The following is a 17,026-nucleotide window of genomic DNA, read 5'->3' on the forward strand; positions in this document are numbered from 1 at the left end:
TATTTCATTCCAGGATGCAATTCAATCTACATTCCGTTAAAGTACACCTACATACCAGTCTCGTCGCACGTCTTCTGACTCAGACGTTCAGTTCCCACCCTTCCTCCCTTCGGTAACTTTCCACTGGCTTCGCGCTGTTAACGATGCCAGGAAACACCTAGTTCTCTGCACTGACTGTTACGAAGGCGTCTTTTCCTTCAGTGAGAAATACAGTATTGAATGTTTCAAAAGTTTAAATGCCCATCCAGTGGACCGTAATTCCTTTCCTTAAGAAAATGCGTTCTTGCTTTCTCTTCCGGACAATTTATTAACTCCTGGGACACGTAATTGCCACTCACTGCCATTAAATTTTCCCAGTGTAACATTGCTCATTGAAAGTAAAGGTTTATTTTTGTGGAGGAAAGGCAGGGTACCTACACTCTGTGGTGTTCTCCTTCCCATGTACGTAATGATGTCGTCGTCGCAAGCCCACGAAGATCGGGAGGAAAGACGCACTGGGTTACTGGTGGATGAAGTTACCTGTGTCGGTCACCCTAACGAAGGGTAGACAGAAGGAGGAACAGTTTAATGACCATTTTCGAGTCTATAAAAGGGTTTGCTACTCAGCAGAGACTCACTCGTCACGATTTCTTTGGAAGAATGGGTCCAGGAGGAATTGGTATTAGAGGAATGCATTTCAGAGTGGGTTCAGGGACCCCACAGTGGACCCCCTTCTTTCTTCTGGACTGATCACGGAGCATGGCGTGGATTCGGTCCTCTGTGAGGTTGTGGGCACTGGCAAATCCAAGGACGGCCTGCCTGTGTCTTCTTTCTTTCTGCCAGAGTGAGAGTGACACACAGATGGGGTGAGCACCCCCGTAGCTCCTGTTCACTGACACGGGGAGACACCCCTTGTCTTTCCTTTGACCTTTGGTCACGGCCAGGCAGGGTGGTGTGAGACCGAAGTTCGGGCTGTTAGGCGGGCCCATGATGCTGTAACTCTTCCTTCCGTCTCTGACTGGTGGTGTGGTCACAGGCATCAGGGCCAGATGTCCCAGCTGGAAAATGGTAAGCGTTGCACGTAGTCCCAGTCGAATACGAGCTATCACCTGGTGGATTCAAGGGGTCAGTCCGTAGGAGATTCCCTCCCACCCCCAAACGGCTTTTCCTAATTAGCTCAAACAAATAAATCAATCTGAACAAGGAGGACCTAACCACCTGCCAGCTACTCCATTGTACAATTATTGTGACCAGGTGCACAGCCAGTAGGCTAGAACGCATAAAGGTTTTTAACTGAAACTTAGTGCAATTAATTACATCATTCTGCACTTCGAAGTTGAACCCAATTAGAGGTATGCCCTGAAATAAGGGTGTACGAAAGGACTGTCAATTAAAATAAAAACCGGAGGCATAAAACATGAGTCAGTCATTGAATCACATTTGAATCGTATCAACTACTTGGGATATGGGTAGAAGCACCAACCCCCTATGAGTTTGTATAGCATATACACGTACATTATGCTTCTTTTTTTAAATTGATGTATACTTGCCATACATCGTTGTATTCGTTTCGGATGTAAACACAGTGATTCACCAGTTTTACCCATGACAGCGAGCTCTCCATGGCAAGTTTAGTCAGCAAATAACATCATTACGATGCTGCTGTCTATGTTCTCTACGCTGTATATTTAATCTCTGTGGCTTATTTATTTTATAACCAGAGGTTTGAATGTCTTACAGATATGATATATAGGTGACATACGATGGCTCTTTATCATATATGACTGTGGAATTGTATTAAATATTAACACTCAGCTAATGCATTCATGAAAAACTTGTCATACAAGAGGATCTCATAGGGTTTACTGAAGAGCTAAATAATAGAGGTGCCTGTTTAGTCCCAGTGGACAAAGACGGAAACAATCTAGTTAAACCCATAGGAATGAAGGGGAAACATAAGATCGTGTGCAAATGAGACCCCAGTGTCAGAGGGCGCCTGGGGTAGCTGTCGGTTAAACGCCCGACTCTTGAGTTCGGCTCAGGTCGTGATCTCACAGAGCGTGGGTTATTTAGTTTGGTACCTTTGTAGAAGACTAGGATGTGTTGTGTTTATTTACCCATTTATTTATCTTTATTATTTTTTTTCAACGTTTATTTATTTTTGGGACAGCGAGAGACAGAGCATGAATGGGGGAGGGGCAGAGAGAGAGGGAGACACAGAATCGGAAACAGGCTCCAGGCTCTGAGCCGTCAGCCCAGAGCCTGACGCGGGGCTCGAACTCACGGACCGTGAGATCGTGACCTGGCTGAAGTCGGACGCTTAACCGACTGCGCCACCCAGGCGCCCCTTTATTATTTTTTTAATTTTATTTTTTATTAAAAAATTTTTTTAATGTTTATTTTTGAGACAGAGAGAGACAGAGCATGAATGGGGGAGGGTCAGAGAGAGGGAGACAGAGAATCCGAAGCAGGCTCCAGGCTCTGAGCTGTCAGCACAGAGCCCGACGTGGGGCTCGAACCCACGGAGTGTGAGATCATGACCTGAGCTGAAGTCGGACGCTCAACTGACTGAGCCACCCAGGAGCCCCAATCTTTATTATTTTTTAAATGTTTGTTTATTTTGAGAGAGAACAAAAGCATGAGCAGGGGAGGGGCAGAGAGAGAGAGAGAGAGAGAGAATCCCAAGCAGGCTCCATGCCGTCCCCACAGAGCCCCATGCAGGGCTTGAACTCACCAACCGTGAGATCATGACCGGAGCTGAAATCAAGAGTCTGGTGATTAACTGACTGAGCCACCCAGATGCCCCCAAGAGGACGCTTCTTAAGAGATCTTGTCTAATGTTGGTGATGAACCGAATGATGTCTGTGCAAAAAATAACAGGATGGAGAGGAACCGAGGGTTTGACCTGAGCAACTGCATGAATGGTGGTCCCGGAGGGTCCTCGGGCTTGCACGCGTGTGTTTTGGCGTCCTTCGCGGCTGATGTGCCCGGTGGGGTGGGGGTTTAGTGGAGAAGCCTCCCCCATAGGCCCGTGGCAGCCTTTCTCTGGGCGATTGCAGCCACGCACTGGACAAAACAGAAAAGGCAACCGACTCTGGACTCTGAAACGTTGAGGGTAAAACAAAGAACAAATGCAGGTAGACTGTGTGGGAGACGGACCGCAGGGGGGTGAGTGAGAGACCGGATTCCCTCCTGCTCTGTTTTCCTGTGCCTTGACACCAAGGTCACAGGCATGTCTCAAGGGCAATAGCACTAGCAAATTCCTGTCTGGCCAGGGGACCAAGAGAATGGGCGACAGAAAACGTGGGGTAGCAGATGGCGGGGAGGGACCTGACAAGGGATGCCCTGCTTCCTGCAGGAACCGCAGGAACCCAGACTCCCTGCGCTGTGCTCGTACAGGCCCGGCTCGCCCTGGGCGGCAAAGGCCGGGGGCTGGGCTCAGGTTGAACCTGCGAGGTGTTTTTCCTGAGCAATTCAGTCACCACTGCTGGGGCATTAAGACATTTCTTGTGTGCGTTTTAAGTTTGATTTGAAAAGCATGAAAGGAGAAAAGTCCAGTAGGAGCTCCGTGGAGAGGCAGGAACGCAGAGGTACATTTTGGAGGAAGGTAGGATATACATAGATTTTCCAGTCCACCTGCAGTCTGTATAGAACATGTGAAACTGTCTCCTAATAGCTTAATTCATTCCCATTGTGGCGTGTGTGTGTGTGTGTGTGTGTGTGTTTCTTTCTTTCTTTCTTTCTTTCTTTTTTTTTTTGCAAGAAATAAGACATCCTCTATTATGCCAGAAATAGGAAAATGTCATTGCGTGAAGTTTGGCTCCTTGAGAGAATTCGCGGCATTTCGCAAGAATGAAGGATGCGACGGCCGCCACACATGATCTGACCCCTTTCCAGCGCAGGCCGAGACCCCCTCTGAGCAGGTTGTTAGATACTCTTTCCTGAAGTAACCGAACACCCTTGGGCGTCAAGAGTACAAAGTCTGAAACCACAGTTTCTTTTGCCCCCCTGTTCTCACAGCTGGACGCTGAGGTCACCTCCTGCCTGACACAGGGCCAGTCTGTGGCCACTAACTTGTCCATTCTATGAGAAGCATTTCGTGTCTGTGCCACAAGGTATTTTAAGTGAAAGTGAGAGTAGGGGCTCCCAAAGGAGGGGCAGATGGCAGTATTTAAATCAAGGCCGACGGGACTTTCATCCAACGTCACATGTCAGACGTGCCCTGCAGATAGCTTGTTCCATGTTTCAAAATCTATGCGCATCTAAAAGAAAACCTATATGTACAGCGTATGTGAATGTTTTTAAAGACATGTCATAGGAAATTCTTCTGAGCTTATCTCTGTGAACCTCAAGATGTAGAAATTAGTGATGCACTATAGAAATATAAGCCTATTGCCGTAAAAATGCCCCGAGAGAGTTGCTTAGAGGATACGACATGTAATTATCGATTTAAGTAAATGGTAGGTACATCATTAATACTGTGTGTTCTACTAGATTTCTTACACAGTCAGAGAACACGTCACTGAGACATCTCACCCTGGATTTATATTTAACTCCTAAATATGTCTCATCTTATGAAAACCGTCACCAAAACTTGGTATCTTTAACAAGAAAAAATGTACAAAGTTTACTTAAAAATTTTTTTGTAGTGTTTATTCATTCTTGAGAGACAGAGAGAGACAGAGCGTGAGCAGGGGAGGGCCAGAGAGAGAGGGAGACACAGAATCCGAAGCGGGCTCCGGGCTGCCGGCGCAGAGCCCGACGCGAGGCTCGAACTCACAGACCGCGAGATCGTGACCTGAGCCGAAGTCGGATGCTTAACCGACGGAGCCACCCAGGCGCCCCCGAAATGTACAAAGTTTAAGCAGAAACAAACCTCTCTGGGTTCTCTTCAGTCTCTGTGACCACACCCACAGCCACGCGAGCCTTGCCGGTGAGCTTACAGGGTCGGCAATATCAGCACACCAGGGTCTCCTTAAGGGATGGGACCCACACGCTCATTCGTCGCCCACAGGACTGCCAAACGAGCTGTTCACAGGGCTACGCGCGCTCCAGTGGCCGTGGTCCCGCATGAAAGTGTTGTGAATGAATGGCTGTCTCGTCCTTCTGATGGCAGACCATATGTCACCAGCTCCTCCCCTCCCCTTGCACGCGGCCTGTGTTGTAACGTAAGAGAAATGGATTCAGCGAACGCTTATCCCGCTGATCCGAAAGCCACTTTATTGGGTCTGGCTGCTGACTAGGCTCCCGCTGCATTTTGCGGAGAATAAACCACAGAGCAGCGTCTCCTTACGCTGAGGCTGGCGATGGTGAAAGGCACTGATCTTACTACAGTTTCCTTCCGGGGAAGAGCGGGTAGGGATGGGCTCTGTGACTGGTGACTCAGAACAGCCAGCCGCCAAAGAGGGCCAGGTGGCACGGGGCCAGACATCACCCACAACATCGCTTTGCAGAAACTGCCTTTGGATACCCATTCTGATGGCGGAAACAAGTTTGATATCCTTCCGTGTTGTCTCTCACGGAATTTGACAAAAGTTGCAGTGTATTCTAATTCTATAGGAGGTGCCACAGCTGAGGTCAAAGTCGTGACTAAATAAAAATTAGAATTGACCATCTACAATGTGGAAAACAATATAATACGAAGATATAGCAAGTCAGATAATCCATTCTAAAATCTGTAAATAAAATTAAACTTCAGTGTAATATAGAGATTCCAATAGGAAATGATAACTCATATTGAGACAAAAAAGCATTATTTGCTAGAATACCTTATCCCCTTAAATTCAGAATTTACCCTTGCCCAGAAACTATTATTGGGGCATTTATTTCTCTCAACCTTTATTTCTTCAGGCTCAGCCTTCCTAATATAGATGGTGTCGTGTGGCTGAATCTCCTTAAAATGCTTCTGATCCTACAAAGCCTTTTCAGTTCATGGTGTAATATTTCACCACAAAGAAATTTTGGAAAAATCCCCTCCCGTGGTACAGACAGGATCACGTAGACCCCTGATCTGCTCAGATAGTCCTGTATCTGGACAAAGTTAATGTGAAAATGGTTAAAAACTATTGCTTTTCCCCCCCTAAATGTGTCTGTTTTGTTCCAGATTTCTTTTCCTAAATGGCCCAGCCCTCAAAAGACACTGTCGCGCACAAGGGGACATCGCCTGCGTGCCCCTCGTGCTGCCCGAAGGTGGCCGAGGCACGGAGAAATGTAAACCAGGCATGAGGAAAGGACAGTCTCTGTGTCCTTGCAAATACCGTCAAGACAAAGAGTAGCAAAAAAAATTAATTTTGCAGTGAGAACAATAGTAGTCGTGGAATACATACAAAGGAGAATGAAAAATTCCAAGTTTTGGGAAATAGAGTCTAAACCCTCCATCAACTTCGCGCGGCAACAGCCACTGTTAATTACAAGGTAACAGGTGTAACGCACGCATATGTTCGAAGTGCCCTAGGGAGCCTCCGCGGGACTTGCTCGGCCTCTCCTCACCACAAGCAGGTGAGCATGATGTGGAAGTTGTTCTAGAAGAGTCCGGAACCAGCAGCCTCCTGTGACTTCTGCTGTCACTGATGCTTTTCTGTACCTCGTCCGAACCTACCCAGGCACAGCCACACCCCCAGAATCAGAGGGGCGGGGGTGCTTAGAAGACACTGGGCACTTGTACATGCAACGGTGGTACTATCTATCCAATAAAGAGAAACCACATATAATTATATTATATGACAAGATTATAAATCGTATATGATATACTGATACGGTATATGTAAATGCATATTATGCAATATACATGATATATAATTAGGATGCAGTTTTTAGGCTGAATAGAGTCTTGCCTCCTACTTAAAAGTTCCTAACTGAGGAATGAAGCCCTTCTAGATAAATCACAGTTATTATCTTTTCCAATAATATTCTTGCCATTAAAATGAAAACGTAAAAAGGTTTGCGTGGAAGGAAAAAAAAGCGGTTCTTCCTCAGTCTTTCTTCATGAAGCGAGTTTCTGTCATATGTGCTACTTGGCATCAGCTCTAGGGCCCAATTTTCAGTTCGATGGTCTGAAAGTTTAAGATTCCGTGGGTTTGATTTCTCTCTTCGCGTTTGTTGCTGCCTCTATTGTGCAAACCCATCTGTTTTGTCTCTTAAAGTCCACCAGGTTCGTCTTTAAGACAAACCCTTGGGGGTGTTTTGTTTTAAAATGAACTCAAATGTGTCGCTACTTTTATATTGAAAGCTACACTTGGGTGCTTGAATGATGTGAAACAACCACAGAAGACACAGATCCTCATACAAACGTCCAAGCTCAGGTCACCTCGCTGGATAACGGTGCAAAACATTCCAAGAAGAAAAACTAACAATGATTTTACACAATGTCTTCTGGGAACTTTAAGGGGGTTGGATAATTCCCAGCTCACCTGAAGAGGCCACTGTTACCCTGAGGCCAAAAGTAAAGGCCATTGAAAACCACACAGAACAACACAACACAACACAACACAACACCCCTACAGACCAATAGCTGTCATGAAGCTGAGGGAATAACCCCCAAAACTGCACCAAATCGTACCAGACTGAACATCATGGGGGGTGTACTCCAGCCATGTGGAATGCGTCAGTATTTGAAAATCAATCTATGTAATTCACCGTATCAAACATCCAAGAAAGAAAGGAAAAGTCCCAGAATTTTGCCATTCAAAGTAGAGATCGTGTTTGACAGACTTCAATAGTCTCAACACAAACTCTCGAGATGGTAAGGTTAGAGAAGGACTTTCTCAACTTGATAATCTACAGTAACTACAGCTGGCATCATGTTTGATGAGGAAACCAACATCTGTTCCCTCTATAAATAAGAACGAGGCAACAATGGCCTCTCCCAACACTTTCTGTAGACCAGACACACACGTGCACGCACACACACGTGAACACACACGAGTGCAGGTGGAAGGGAAGAAACTGACACAAGCTCTAGCCCATGTTCCAACGTAACTTCCCGTTCTTGATGTCGCTCTGCCACTTTGCACGGTGTTAACATTGGCAGAGGCTGGACGAAGGGGGCACAGGACAGCCCCGAATATTTCTTTGCAACTTCCTGTGACTCTGTGATTATTTTTGAATAAGAAATGTGTGTGGAAAAGAGAACTTTAAGGTGCTTTGAGATAACGGTATAGGAAGAGATCGGTAAGTAAGTGGGCACAGCTCCTCAAGCTGTTGACTTTCCTCACTTCCTTCCACGCCTACACGATGTTTCCCAGCTTGCTCTTGTGAATTCGCAAGGGCAAGAATGCGCGACTTGCCATCCTGTTGACGGCGCTGCTTGGCGAGAGTAAAGCTGTAGGGATGTGACATTTGTCTCTAACACAGGATCCAGCTATAATCCCACTTAGGTAGCAAGTGACACTCTATCATCTCTGAACTGGTCCTCTGCCCTTTCTTCCTTCATTTTCCCAGCATACCCTACGTGGAAAGAAAAATCCAGTCTCTCCAGCCTGTTCCACCTGGACAGATGCACTTGACAGAATCGTCTCTGCCTCTCTGGCCAGCTTGTCCGGATGGCACCGTGGAGTGTCGGTGCATCCGGAGCAAGGACGTGCTTGTTGCAGGAAATGGTTTTGCATTTGGAGAAATTCAACACACACCACAACACATTCTGTGCTGCACCGAATGAAACCCGGGTATTGGAAGTCTGGCAAAAGTAGAAGGCAGAGGCCGTCCCTCAGATCATTTCACACAAAAAAGTCACATTGGTCCGTAGCATCACTTCCGGGAGATTACATCCAGCTATCTCTCTCAACCAAAAAGGCAGTCCTCAGAAACTAATCATTGCCTCTCGTTTTCATTTAGCTGGAAATCCTGAGAGGTTAATAGAAATCTCCAGATTGTTCAGAGTATCTGATAGCTTGAGAGGCTTTATTTTGTGTAGAAGTGATTTTCTGCATTCATTTGCAGGTAGCATTAGTCTGAGTAATAACGTTTCCATTCACAGGGATTCAAGTCGCAATGTTTTCCAGAGCGATAGCGCAGAGAGAACATTTAACAGTAATTTAGGTGATGTGAAGGAGAGTTATGTAGTTAATTACGGGATACTTCCGTGGCAGAAAGATGCTGACAGTTTCAATTGTAGCATACCTAATAATGTTATTTGGAGAAATTGTCTATACCACAGATGTTATAATTCTTACATCTTTGTGAGAAAGACCAGCTTGGATTTTGCATATGCAGAAATTGATTTTTCTCCAGCCGAACATATGACCGTAGAACAGTAAATTTTCTTGAATTGTAATTGAGTTATTTTGTTGACCTCCAGATCAAAGCAAAGGAAGGAGTTGCAAATACAAATAAGCAGATATAAAAGAGATTGCGTTTCATGTGTAACGTAAGGATGTGAACTTATTTTCATTAGAAGTAAACCGATTTCCGATGGTTAAGTCTCGCGGGTAGTTGGCAATAAGTGGGCCTTTCTCAGCTGTCGTTCCTGATTCTCGGGTCTCGCTTGGAAGATTCCACTTCATACTCGCTAATACTTAATAAAAGGCAGACAAACACAGATATTAAGATTTTAGGCTTTCAAGTGAAACTGATCAGGTTTGGACTCTGGGAACACGAGTTCTGTTGTATGGGGACTCTTTGGCTGTGCCTCCTTGGCTCTCCAGTGGTGACGAAGACGTGCCATTTGGTCACCGCACACGGTGTGTGACCGTATATGCGACACATCACACCACCGCTGTGAGAACCGTTCTTTAATCGGGACTGACAGTTGAAGAGACCACACGCTAGGTGACTCCTGCGACCTGCAGACACAGTGCTCCCGGTCGCGTGCGTGTCCACGCGGCGCTCCAGCACGACAGTGTTTCCAAAGCGTCTTTCAGAGGCATCTGCAGGGTCCGTGGCTGTTGGAGGCATCTTTCTTCAAGTCTGACCTACAGACAAATGTGACCTCCGGTCCCTGGGGACGCCGGGTGTCCAGCCTGGAAGTAAGGAATGATCAATGGACGTCATGTCTGGGGCTCTTCTGTCTTCCCTCCTCCCCTCTGCCTTCCACGTGTATTTTATTTCTTGAGACTAAAGATCAGGCCTGAGAAATCGAGACGCCCTCAACTCGGATGGCTTGAACACCGACGGGTCACTGATATTAGCAAATGATAATAAAAAATGCCTGGAAACAAAGCGTTACAGCCTCTTCCCTGTGGCAATGTTCCTACCATGAGAGGCTGCTTTTTGTGACTGTGAATATTGCATTATTATCCTAATAGCCATTGTACAGGGGACCATTAGCGAGTACCTAGAGGTTCAACACTGTAACTCTCGATAACGACTGAAATAATGCATCTCATAACACAGAGAGACAACCTATCGCTCGGAAAAACGTCCGTGTACATTTTTAGCCGCGTTTGAATTTATATTATCAGCTGAGATTGTTATTGAGTAAGTCCTGTGGTACTATGTGGCACGTTCTTGTCATTAAAATATAAAAATTCGTAAGCGGTCATTAATAACACCAGCCAAAATACTAACCAATCAAATGTTGTCCCGCTTCACAACGCTCCTTATCATCTGATGGATTCAGGCCTGTTTCCACAGTTCCCACCTCACAGACGAGGCGACCTGTGGATTAAAGACGTGTCGCCGAAGTGACCCTGCTAACCGGTTCCCCACATGGTCTTGACCGCGACCTTTGCATTTTGTTTACAACAAAGAACTTCTTCCACAAGTTGAGGTTCAGGAAGTATCCAGATTCCCAGCGCTCCCTCTGTCCTCCGCAGCACTGCGCCCGGACTCTGGAAGAACACGGTTTATTTGGATGAAAACTGGGCATCTGGGTGGCTCAGTGAGTTAAGCGTCTGAGTCTTGATTTCGGCTCAGGTCGTGACCTCACGGTTTGTGGGATCGAGCTGCGTGGGGACAGCCCGGAACCTGCTCGGGATTCTCTCTCTCTGCCCCTCCCCCACTCTCTGTTTACGTTTACGTAAGGAAACATTAAAAAGAAGAATATTAAATCGCCTCAAAAACTAAATCGTGCTGGAAGAAGTCAGGGAAGAAGACGTGATTGAAACCAGAGAGAGGGGGAGGCAGAGAGAGAGAGATTCTGTTTCAATTCGGTGGGTCGCACGTATCCAGAGAGATCCAGTTTTTCCGTACTTAGCACCCCCACCTCCCCTCCTGCCAGAAGCTAATATTACCCTAATGGAAATGCAGATTTACATGGGGAATTATTTGGACTTGGAAGTAACATAGCTTTCAAACAAACTCACGCGTTCTCTAAGTCTGTATTCAGAGAAAACTGCCACACTAATGCCAGGTATCTCACATCCTCATTACAGGAGCGGCCCAATCTTTTCAGGAATAAGAGAGTACAGTCAGCCAAGTGACAAGACGGCATCAGTCTGCAGAAAAACGGTCCTGCATTTCATAACCATTTTCTTCCATTCTTAATTTGACCCAGGAACCACACGCAAAGATGCTTTTGCGCTATCAGCTTTAGGATCGGCGATGTACAAATGAGGGGCAATAAAATAAGGAAGGAAAATCATTTATCGCTGGAGGCTTGTCCTTTGCCTGACGTCTTCCCGGGTAACGGATCCCGCTTGGATTGTGAAATCATCTGGGCCTCCTCTGCTTGTGGCAAATTTGACCAAAAACATGGAATTTCCATGAAGGCAATAGTGCAAAAATGCCAAGCCCAGTGTGGAAAAGGCTTGGGAAGCCATGGCGTCCCTTAAACAATACGCTTCTTTAAAACCGCCCTGGGTTAAACTTACCATTTTATTTTGACAGTTGCCTGGAAGGAACGATATTTGAAAAAGGAAATCAGGCACTTACTTCTATATAAGGAGGTTTTAACAACGTGTGTCTAGCCAGAGCAAGTTTATTTTTTAATGTTTCAGCTGAAAATTTTATATTATAACTAGATCAAGGTATTCACCACTGCAGAAAAACACATCTTTGACATTTGGGGAAACTAATGTTCTCTGTTGAATCTATTTCAATAAAGCCAAAGAAATACTGCGCTACTCGTTCTAAGTTCCTTTCAGTTTCTAAATATTCACGTAGCCCTTCCTTCCACTACCTTATTTTCTGAGGAAATTAAGTGGCAACCACCCGTTTTGTTTTAATAATATATCCTTGAGCCGATGATAATAGTACATGCTGCCGTGTAGATTCATTGTACGGATATAGGTTAAAAGCAGAAACGCGAAAATAAGCACTTCGCAAAGTGTTGCTGGGATTTTATCTCTACTGGTCATGACTGAAAGAGACCAATAAGCAAGGAAGTAGCTACGGCATTGAACGTGTCTCTACTGATGACCGATATTGTAAAGACAGAACAACTTGAGGAAGGAGTCGCCAAGGGTGTTTACGTGCCCGAGAACTATCATTTGGCTGATACTCAACTGACTTGAAATCCGGACCTTGTGGGATCCTTAGGACAGGTGCAGTCATGGTGATGGAGGGAAAGAGGCAGGTTTCACGTCTGGAAGCACTCACGTGTGCTTTGCAGGATCAGATGTGTTAGCGGGCACTGAGGACCAGTGGTGGCATCCATCGTTGGCCACTGCCGCCAGCTGGTGTCCCCATCACCTGAGGTCTGCTCCTTGGAAACCCATCTTCTCAGATTTCTGTCCTAGCCTCTGTTTCCCCCAAGCTTTGTGATCCAAATGCCTCATTTTCCCCACATCTTTACTCACATCCTTTTGTTGGGAATCCTTCCTGATTGGGAATCCTTCTTGATAGGGACCAGAACAACAACTTGAATTAATAATTTGCAAAATTTCAAGTGTGTCACTAAGAAAAGAGGGTTATTTTGTGTGTGTGTGTGTGTGTGTGTGTGTGTGTGTGATTTTTGTTAAAAAAATTTTAACGTTTATTTTTGAGAGAGATAGAGAGACAGAGCATGAGCAGAGAAGGGGCAGAGAGACTGAGAGAGAGAGAGAGAGAGAGAGAGAGAGAGAGAGAATATGAAGCAGGCTCCAGGCTCTGAACTATCAGCACAGAGCCCGACATGGGGCTCGAACCCACAAACCATGAGATCATGACCTGAGCTGAAATCGGATACTGAACCGACTGAGCCACCCAGGTGCCCCTGTAATCCTTTAATAACATACCTCCTACCCCTCAGTAGTGAATCATTAATTGATTGCAAACTGGGATGTATATTTGACCAGAGATTTAAAAATCGGATTTGGAATCTTTTATATCGCCATAAATTGACATACTTGTTTCTGAAAACCGGGCATCGCGGTATGTCGTCTCTGTATATACAGAGGACTGCTATTTGTTCATTAGGCTGGTCAATAAATGCATATCGAATATGAAGTACGTACCGGGCACAGATGCGTGGGAGGGGGCTGTATGTCATGCTCGGTATCTCGGTATCTATCTATTCAATTACTGAGTTCTCCAGACACACCCTCACAGACACACCCAGAAATCACAGTTTACCATCTGTCTGGGCCTCCCTGAGACCCAACACGTTGACACGTAAGTTTAACTTATAATCCCTATGCATCAACATAAGATACCGTCTTCCTTATGGCCCAGAAATTTCAAATTCAAATCCAAACCCCCTAAAGGAGAGAGAAGTAAACACAACTCATTCTAAAATCATCAGGGAAAAGAAACAGAGTACAAACACACACACATACACACACACACACACACACGAAGAAACAAAATAAGAAAACACATCAGGCAAAAATCAGAGTCATTAAAACAAAAGAAAGGTAGTTCTTCGTGCAGTAAAATGTTGTTATTGCTTGTTAAAACATTAAAAGCCTCCCTGTCAAGACTTCAGGTGACTACAGCCTGGGCTGGCATCTGGGTTACGATCTCAAGAGAGATCCCTAGCCAGAACCATCCAGCTAAGTCATTTCTGGATGTCGGACACACAGAAATTGTGAGACGACAAATGTGAGTGGCTTTAACCCCCCAATTTTTAATACAAAAGTAGATGAGTGACACAACGGGGAAGGGGACAGTAAAATAAGATATCCGCATGCCCGCAAGATGCACATATGTAGATAGATGCATATGTAATAGAGGAGTCATGTGTGGGGATTGACAAGAGGGAAGAAAGTGTCATTTTTAAAAAACAAATGCATGATGGTCTACAGACAGTACTTTATAGACTGTATAGGCAAAAAATGAAAAAAATGAAGCCCAGTCAATATGTTTGACACATAATTAGAATGAAAAATACGTGGGACATCAACACGTTATCAACAGAATTTGCAACTTTAAATGATGGTGTAAATAGTACAACAAAAATACCATTTACAATGGAAGATAAACCCGATACCTATACATTACACATAAAGGGAAATGTACATGGTTTCTATAAAATTATAAACACGTTATTGAAAGACATTAGTGTAGAGCTAATAAAAACGCCAAGTACAGGCATGTATAGGAAGGCCCAGTTTCAGAAAAGTGGCATTGCTTCTGCACTTAATTTATAGCCTAAATTCAATTACAGTCAGGAGCAATAGAGAGATTAGGAAAATCTGACTCTATTCCTCAATTTACAGAGAGAAACCGAAGGCCAATAATACCAACAAAGTTCTGAAAATAAGATGGTGGGGGCGCTTGCCCAAGCAGAGAGAAGGATTTCTTAAATACGACATAACACGGACGAATCCAAAATGAAACGGAGAACAAAATTGTTTCCGTTAAGTCTTTAAATGTTTGAGTATTGGGACAGGGTGAAAATATGAACCACATTGTGGAAGACGATAATATCCACTTAATTTATTGGCAGAGGCCCAGGATCCAGCCTAGTAAGGAATTCACACAAATCTAAAAACAAACAAGACTGATAATGTGATAGGAAAACAATGTCAAAGGATGTGAAAAGGAAATTCGAAAAGAGTAATTATGTTACCCAAACATGACAATCATCCCAACCTGATTAGTATATAAGGAATGGCAAATTCAAATGAAATTGGACACAACGCAATAGCCAAGAAATCACAAATAAAAATAAAAATTATGTATATAATATATATATATAATTTATATATAATATATATAATTTTATATTTATTCGATATTCTATATTCTAGTCTATTATTATATGTTTATATATTATATATTTATATTTATTTATATATTATATATATTTATATTTATATAATATTTACATATATTATATAAATATATACAATATATATTAGCAAAGGGAATTCATCTTCCCATCTACCCATTTATATCAAGTCAGACCCTGCTGACAAAACTTTAGTCTAGTATTAGTAAATGTCGGCTCTATTTGAAGATACTCTGACACGGCCACCCTCTTCTCAGTAGATATCCTGGAGAAATGGATGCACTCATGCTGTGAGAGGCATTTAAATAAACGCTGCGGACAGGAGAATGAATCCCTAATGGGACATTATATGTGGTATTTCACGTAGATGAGCCTACGGTGTACGATTTGCCATGACTTAACATCACACAGAAGCGGAGGAAGAAAGGCAAGTTGCAGAAGTGTCCTCGGCCATCCGAGTCGCTACGACGGAACACCACAGACTGGGTGCATCAGGCAACAGACGTTTATTTCTCGTGGCTCTGGAGGCTGGCAGTCCAAGATCAAGGGGCTGGCAGACCCCATGTCTGGTGAGGGCTCTTCCTGGCCTGCACACGGCCGTCTTTTCCTTCTGTCCTCACCCGGTGGAGAGAGGGCTCTACTCCCTTGTTACAAGGACACCAGTCCCACCACAGCCCCCGCCCCCCGCCGCCCCTACCCCAACCTCATCTAAACCTAATTATTTCCCCAATGCCCCACCTCCAAATACCATCACAATAGGGTTTTAAGCTTCAACATATGAATTTTGGGGGAACACAGACATTCAGCCCATAGCAAGAAGGAATCACAAACACATCATTTCCTGGCTATTCTAAAATCAGTCATGCATATATTATGGCTGTGTGTGTAAGTAGATTAATTTTAAGTATTCACGGGAGCTCAAGATAGGAAGAAAACGGAAGAGAATGTTGGAGAAATACAGAGACATAGCTACTACATTTATTTAAAAAAATCTAAAGCATCGATGGTAAAATAATAACATTTGTCAAAATGTGAGAATTAGGTCTGTGGCCCTATAGTATGATGCTGTTACCCTCTTTGTGTGCCTCAAATATTTCAAACCAGAAGAGAAATTCTGCTCAAGAGGGCATCTTGTGAACCTTAACAGTTCCGAGGCAACCTAGCACACAGCCCCGCCCTTAGGTTAATGGATCCTTGTAGAACACTGAGACGATGGAGATTCTGAACTGCCATTTCATCAGGCTGCAGCCACCAGAGGTAGGCTGTCGTGATGAGGACGAGAAAGCTCCAGGGGTTCTGCAGGTGTCCTCCAAGCCCACCCCAGTCCCGGCGGGCAGGATATCCACCTTGCGGGACTGTTGGGCGAGAGGTTGGTCCTCAACACTGAGTTCCCTGCCCGCCAGTGGGGTCCTTGCTTGCGTGGTGAGAAGGAATCCATTCATGAGCTCATCCTCAAAGTTCACGGGAATGCAAATGCGTCATACAACTGGCGTCAACAAAAATGATATGTTTCTTTTTACGTACTCTGAACGACCCAAGGTTGCCAGTGTTATATGTCTCAATTAACGTGTATAGTCATCTCTCGTGATACGTGTTTCAAGTCTGATTTTGCGGTAACACACGAAATAATAAACTAAACCTATTTCAGTCATGTTATATGCATGCTGATCAAGCCTGAAATGATTTTATTTTTTTTTTTTTGCAAAAGACCAAGAAGCCAGCCCAGGAGTCGTTGAGTAAAATGAAGCTACAAGAGCAGTAAACGTCCCGTTTTCTAATTACGGGATGACAGGGGCTTCCCACTCTTTATGAGGCAATAACCCAGTTCCTGGGTGGATGAACTCCGAGCCTGGGGGCCAAGGATAAAAGTAGACTATTCCCTCAGAACCGTTACTGCCGTAAAGTCTTGTGCTGGCCAACCCTTCTTTTTTCCCAAAGGCCCCATGAGAAGGTGCCTGTCTTGCGGAGTGGATAGGGACCTGTGACGCCTTCCCCGGGTGACCTGTGACGCCTCCTGGC

This window comes from Felis catus, chromosome B1 (assembly GCF_018350175.1).
Source record: "Felis catus isolate Fca126 chromosome B1, F.catus_Fca126_mat1.0, whole genome shotgun sequence".
In the NCBI taxonomy this organism is placed as follows: Eukaryota; Metazoa; Chordata; class Mammalia; order Carnivora; family Felidae; genus Felis; species Felis catus.